The sequence below is a fragment of the Magallana gigas genome, chromosome 4, assembly GCF_963853765.1.
Source record: "Magallana gigas chromosome 4, xbMagGiga1.1, whole genome shotgun sequence".
Lineage (NCBI taxonomy): Eukaryota > Metazoa > Mollusca > Bivalvia > Ostreida > Ostreidae > Magallana > Magallana gigas.
The window spans coordinates 53,734,013-53,741,540 of record NC_088856.1 but is presented as its reverse complement, the minus strand read 5'-3'; the positions used below and the strand labels follow the sequence as shown (position 1 = coordinate 53,741,540).

Sequence of the window (7,528 nt, the reverse complement as noted above, 5' to 3'; positions counted from 1 at the left end):
ATAATACATACTTTTTTGCAAAAAGTCTGAATCCTAATGAACAAAGTAATAACAAGATGTTTTAAATATTCAATATTATTTTCCCACGACGTCTCTATGAAAAAACCCCACACAGCACATGTTGTCATTGAACCCTATTTTGGCTCCGGTGATTAGATTGATTGAGTTTTTTCTATCAAGACTGAGATTATTAATAAGTTGATCTTTAAAAAAATAAGAGACTTTGTTTCATATACATATGTAACACTAGGAACTACAATTTGCCAAAAATTCAGAATATCATCGTTTTCAAAAAAATAAATCTTCAAAAAATAAAAGGGGGTAAGGCGTATACCACCTATTCGTCAGGTAAATGTATGTGTGCCTGCATATTTTAACTGGTTATGGAAAGACAACTTCCTCTTATTAAAATATAATTCGTTATAGCAAGTTCACTAACTCGTTGTGAGATAACAAACTTGTAATACCAGTGACTAGATTACAAATTTGTTTTAATGGTATCCTAACTTGGTATAACGAGTTAACATTATCATACTTAATTGAAATTTAGACTTTTCGGTCTTTATTTAATGCATTGATTTGCCAATAAAATGATTTTTGACATACATCAGTAAAAGTGTACAGCTAGCAAGTAAAATATCAAATCAAATTTAAACATCCCGCAAGTTAGCTGAATGTTTCTCCGCGACTTATATACAGACAAATCAACGAAATCTTGTTTTTTAATTTTGCATATTATTTAATTAATGACAACATTGGTTGGCTCAAACACATCAGTTACAATATACTGAATAATGCGTCATTTACATTTAGCTAGCAACCGTTGTAACAGGTCTTAAATGTATTGAAACATTGATTGTAACATCTGCTTTGTGCAATTATCTCAGTGCTTCTGCAGCTTTGACGGTAGCACATTAAGAAACATCTATTTCTACAAGATGCGCTGGCGTCTTCACATGCGCAGTGACACGGTTTGTTTTGGTTCCAGATTGAACACCCGGTACATGCGTGTACTAACAGACACACAGTTAAAACAAGAACAATTGTCTTCATTCTGTAACAGAAACAAAAAAATAATTTAATGAGACAAGAAACTTATGACCATTTCATTAATTTTTTAATATTTATTTTATCATCTAAACAAGACAAAATAATGTTAATGTGGATCTTTGTCAATCTGATTATAGTGCACCACATCAATCTTTATTATTTAACATAGATCGCGGGTTTCCTGACGTCACAATAGGATTCGACGTAAAGAGTTGATTGTCATAGCAAACTCATACATTTCATTTAAAAATAACAATGGATCTTTAGAAACATAAAATGGTATATTTCAAAAAGCTAAATTGCAGTTTATACAAACATTTATAATAATCAAGTGCTAAAAATCTAGCGACGTCACATACAGTGTCGTATTTAGTTCTATAGGGTATGAATGTGCGTTAAAACTCTTTCATCTAAAATCATGTTTAGAAAAGTACATTGTAAATAAATTGAGTCGTATGCATTAACTTCGCTCGTTTCTCAATCATAAATTCTGTATTTTCAAATACCGATCTATTATTAAAATTTTTTTGGATTTAGCTAGTTATCGTATAGTAACGATAACAAACTTATTAATATTTCAAGAGTTGTATAGTAATTGTTTTTGCATTGAATGATGACTGAGTTTCATGAAAAAAAAAGTAGCAATGTTTCTTCTCTTAACAACCTTACATTAATTTCATTTATGCATTCGAAAACATTCATAATAATTTAAACTAGATTCCCATGTTCTAATATGTGTTAACCAGTTAGTCTTGTCAACCAGCGCATTTTCATTTTTGGTTCTCAGACGTAAAAACATTGATGACGTCGGGCTAACGACGTGATGAAAATAAAGGTTTTTGTAAAATTGTTTAAAACGTTAACGGGTACCTGCAGCCCAGCCGATGTGAAACTTATGTCAAAGTGTTTAATTATCAACATTTAATGCAAAAAATCTCTGGGGTATGTATACACATGGTACACGAGTCTGGTGAACAAAGAGAGGGTTTCACACCTATAGACTAGTAAATTGATTTGAGTATAATTAGCTACTCAATTGTTAAAAAATAAAACAGAGAAGAAATGTGTTTAAAATCAAGCATTCGTAAACTACATATGTAATACATGTGTATAGTCCGTCAATCAGTGATTAAAGAATTATGCATAAGACAATAAAAAAGTAAACTAATGTTCGAAATAAATGCCTTTATTGTTACTCATCTAATCACTTAAATAGTGACCAAATTTACAATTCAGCAATTTAAACATTTTTTATGTGTGATCAAGTAATAATTTCGGAAGGTCTTAATTTCTTATTTAATAAAGTGCAACTTTCTTTCGAGCGCTATGGTCAGCAATTTAACGCTTTAACTCCATATAGCTGAAATTGTTTGACTGACAACGAATCATTATGAAATCTGAATAAACTTAACATTTTGACAAAGGATGTAAATAAATGTAAAATGAAATTCCATTTTAAAAGAATATGAGACAGACTTAATCATGCAGCCTTCTTGGACTTTCGCCTTGATCCGTTTATAATCTCACGTTTGTTTGTTAAAGAATGCATACTATTTTGATTGTTATTGGTCCGATATCAATATTATTGAATAATCGTGCGATATCATTTGTAATTTTATGCCTTATATGAGGAAGAGACCCCGCGTCATCTTTTACGAAATATGTGTTATCAATTTAATTATTAACCAGTTAATAATGTCACGGAAAAATCATTCGAAAGAATGAGAATATTAAAAAAATATGTTTCTTATAACAATAGGTGCTTTGATTAATTGTCATTTTGCTACATATGCTGTGTATTTAATTGCAAATTGTGTTACACATTTACTTAATTCATGAAGCAAACAATTTTCCGAATAAAGCCTTTAAAGTTGTTTTGCGAAAAATTGGCCGAAAACACATATTGATTATTTTTGTGATCGGCTTCGGCCGATTACTATTGTGTCCATATGAGGCATCCGGCAAATGCTTCCACGTGCGCACACATTCTGCCGGCATAAGTAGTTCTTATAAAACTTAAAGCTTTGGTTTAGTATTTATATAACATTTTACTCAGTTTTATTTCCATTCATTGATTTTAAGAGATGCAAACATACATTAAATACAGTTCGACCTGTTAATTCAAGAATGCACATTTTGTCTCACGCGTAAGAATTTCGATCGAAAGATTCATTCAGTAATGCAGTTGACTTCGATGAACTGACCTCGATCGTTGGAAGATGCTCAATGAACTGGCCTCGATCTATTAATGTTGCATAATAGTAGCTAGGAAGATGGCTTGATTTATAAACAAGGTTACGTTATATTGCGACCTTAATAGCAAGTTATGATGGCATTCAATGTTTTCAGTCGAATTAAATTATTTTAATACAACTCTCTCTTTGTGTACGTGTTAATAATCTTTGAAGAGCCCTACCTAGTATTCTGAAGAAGAAGAAGATACATTAACATTTAATAATTACGTTAAAAATTTAAACCAAGACAAGGATTTACGAACGGCTTTCTCCAAATTTATTTCGAAATAAATTTGTTTACGGTTTATAATAAGGAAATTATGGTGTACAGATTCAGAATATTTTATATTTTGTAAAAATACAGTATTTCATAATTAATTTACATCAAACTGATCATGTTGATTGCTTCTAGCTATCTATATATAATTATTGCCGATCATTCCTTTAAAAGGAATACTTGTTTATGAATTAATTCAAATTGATCTCTTCTGTTATTGTGTTGAGTAAAATTAAGTTCGTCTAGATCGTTTAAAAGTTTGGAGCATAGTTTTGAAATGCAGTTTTCGACTAAGATATGAGATGAGGTTTCGCAAAAGAGGTTTCGCAAAATATTTTGCGTCATGATAGAAAACCATCAAACAACTTAAATATTTATGAATTTCATAATGAAATGATCCACCTCCTATTTCGTAGGTAAAAACTTATAATAACGATTTTTATTGACAATTTCATAGTTGAATAAAGCAAAAAAGTCTTCACTTACATTTTTTCTGCCCGTGATAACAACTTTCCTGTGAAATTGCACTTTAGTTTGACAGTTGACAGTTTTGCATTTCGCTTTATATACTTACAGCTCAGTTCCCTAGGATATAGGAACAACACCTGATAATGACTACATCGTAGATTGTAACAAATGTGATCTAATTTAATAAAATAAACATTCTCATTTGTGGACACGTTAATCAATTTGCATTTTCGTATCAATATTCCACTGAAACAAACATCAACATATCCATTGCAATAGTTTACATACAAGTACTTAGATATATATTTACTCTTCTCGCACTGCGATTTACCAAAAACGCATTTTATATTTTACTCCGGTATTCTGTGTTTTTTCAGAATGTTTTTAACATCCTTATACACTTAATTTTCATATCACAAGCAAGGACTTGTAAATAAAATTGTGTGTGAAAAATTTCACGTGATAATTTAAAAAAAAATAAACACAGAATTCATGTGAAGACCGGTTAAAATGACATCATGTGACAAGAATATAAAAATGCTATTCCAAAAAATATAAACATATTTGCTGACATTAAGGGGGTTACTTTGGTTTTTCAATTTGTTTTTTTTAAACCAAAATAGCTTTAAAACAAAATATTAAAGTACATTGCAGGTTTTGAGTCCCTGCGCGGAAAACAAACGAAGCAAAACATTTATTACCTTTTATGTCAAGTTCATTTATTAATTTCGTTCATCATGGACTTACTATAACGTGTTTGCCTTTGGGTGGTTTTTTTTTCAAATTAAATATTGACACATTTTTATCACTGCATTTAGCAACGCAGTTCAGTGTATTTATTGTGCTTTATTTTGTTTTCTTCCAAACAAAATCATTATGTAATCAGAACGTTGATTCATTCATTATTTGTAAGCAATGTTACAGATGGAATTGTGAAGCAACCACCAATAAAAGTAATAATTTAATGTAAATCAAGACATATAATCGGTGAGAACTAGAAATAAATTGTTGAAAAAAAAATGGCAAACGAAATAACAAAAGAGATTCAACTGATATTTTTTTTTTGTGAAATAATTCAAATTGGCATAAATATTTGTACATTTAAATTCACTGGATGTTCCAAAGCATACAAACCTTATCGGATCATAGTAAGTCAGATAGAAAATAATTCAAATAAGCCATAAAAATAAAGATTATAGGCTTTAGAAATCGTACGGTCTCAGGGACACGATATTTTTTCAAAATTTACAAAAACCTTTTTTTTAAAATTTATTTTGTAAATCGTATGAACAGTTTCTAAGGCAAGGCAAGCTACTGACAAACAATTTGATAAAACAGGACTATCAATAGTCTCGTTTGAAGTCATCTCAGTCTCGTTTGAAGTCATCTTTTCGTATGGTCGATACAACGACCTTGTCAGCAAATACAATCTTCCAATGGGTCGCATGCTGACTGACGTTTTTCATACTAATGGTTAGACCATAATTAATCACCTAATTGTCTACGGACTTTCCTTTTTTCCCGATTACGAAAATTGCAAAGAGCACACGGCGGGTGTGAACGGTCAGCAGAGGATGGTCACTCCTCCTAGACACCTGATCCTACCTCTATCTTTTTAGAGGTCCGTGTTGCTTTGAACAAGTATTTCGTAGTGTGGATTTTTGAGATGGTTGACAGTTTGTTATAGTCATTTTTCACTCCAACCTTGTGTCTCTCCATCCAGGCGTGATAAACACAGACAATACATTGAGCGATTACAAAGCTACATATATTTTTCTAAAAACGGGTATCATAAAAAGTAAACCTTACATTAGAAAAAATTGGGACTACAAGAATTCGGAAATTACAAGCAAGACTTCATACTATTATCGAAAACACCACCTGAGATTCAATCTGGAACTTGTTAGAGAGTGTATACCTGAAAAATCGGTAACGAGTAGACCTAAAGACAAACCTTGGTTCGACTCTGATTTGGATATAACACTTAGGAAAAAATAGACTTAGACATAAAGCACTCAATAGTAATTCTCATCTAGACTGGGATAAATTCAGACACATTAAAATAAGTTCAACAACATGAAAAAAACATGCAATATAAAAATATCATAACAACACTGAATTACAGCTCACTGACAACAACATAAACAACACAAAATATTACTGCAAAATTCTGAGGGACACCTTTAAAACAAAACCACTCTCGGAAATTCCTTCTTTACAATACACAGATAGTTTTCCGATATCGATAAGATTAACGCACTGAATGAATATTTTGCTTCAATCGCCTGTGTTGATGATGATTTCTCTGTATTACCTCAAGAAATATTTATGTTTGACAGTATGTTTGACAGTATGTGTATTAATGAACAAGAAATAATCGATATACTATCTATTCTTCCTGTAAACAAGGTCATCGGTCCTTATTAGTCACAAAATGTTGAAAGCTACTAAACTTGCCATTTTTACTTACTTTTTTTCTTCAAGGATTTCTATCGTTCGTCTCTATCTCACTGGCTTTAAAAACATTTTACAAGTAATGTACAAGTACATATGTAAGTGAAATATATGTATAGTATATTGGGTCAAGTTTAGTTTAAGACAAAAAAATGATGTTTCAATAATCTATCAATACAGGTCGACAGGTTGTCAGGTCGACATTTAAATGATCGACAGGTCGACCTGTTTACCCATAGACCTGTCAACCGTCATCATGTCGACCTGTCAACCTATAGGCCTGTCAACCGTATACCTGTCGACCTGTCTGCCCGTCAACCTGTCAACTGTCGACATGTCAACCTGTCTACCCGTTTACCTGTCAGTCCATCAACCTGTCGACCTATCACCTGTCGGAAATTTCAATCGGTCTACACGTTGACCTGTCTATCCGTCAACTCGTCGACCTGTCTACCCGTCAACCTCTCAAACTGTCAACCTGTTTACACGTGGACCTGTTAACCTGTCGACCTGTATACACGTTGACCTATCAACCCGTCAACCTGTCTACACGTCGACATGTGTACACGTCGACCTGTCAACCTGTTAACCCGTCGACCTTTCAACCCATCGACCTGTCAACCCATCAACTGTCTACACGTCGACCTGTCAACTCGTCGGCCAGCCTACACGTCAACCCTTAATCCTGTGTAAACGCCGGCCCGGCTACCCGTCAACCGTCAACCTGTCAACCTTTTGACTTGTCAAGCTGTGAATAAATATCCAATCTATTTCTTGTCCATCTTTTATTGTAAAATTTAGAAAGTACATTTCTATCCATTTAAAACCAAAAAAACTTCTTGCATACCAAAAATTAATATGCCAAAACTACCGTCAATACACCACTTTAATGTCGAACCCGATTAATTATATAGATAATATATGTAATTTTGAATTGCTACGCAAAAAGTATTTGACATAAGAACCACTGTTGTCTTATTTTGAACTTGAGCCAGTATATTTCTTATGTGACATCATATTTATAAGCGAGGACTTCTTACATTGT

At 32.3% G+C, this 7,528-nt stretch overlaps 1 long non-coding RNA gene across 1 annotated transcript; it reads right to left on the bottom strand.

The window, feature by feature from the left end:
* Nucleotides 1–715: 715 nt before the first annotated feature.
* On the bottom strand, nt 716–4,164 carry LOC109617258 (uncharacterized). The gene is made up of 2 exons (XR_002198403.3): nt 4,048–4,164; nt 716–1,054 (listed from the first exon to the last, which is right to left on the bottom strand). It is a non-coding gene; the product is annotated as an uncharacterized lncRNA (long non-coding RNA).
* Between the last annotated feature and the right edge of the window lie 3,364 nt (nt 4,165–7,528).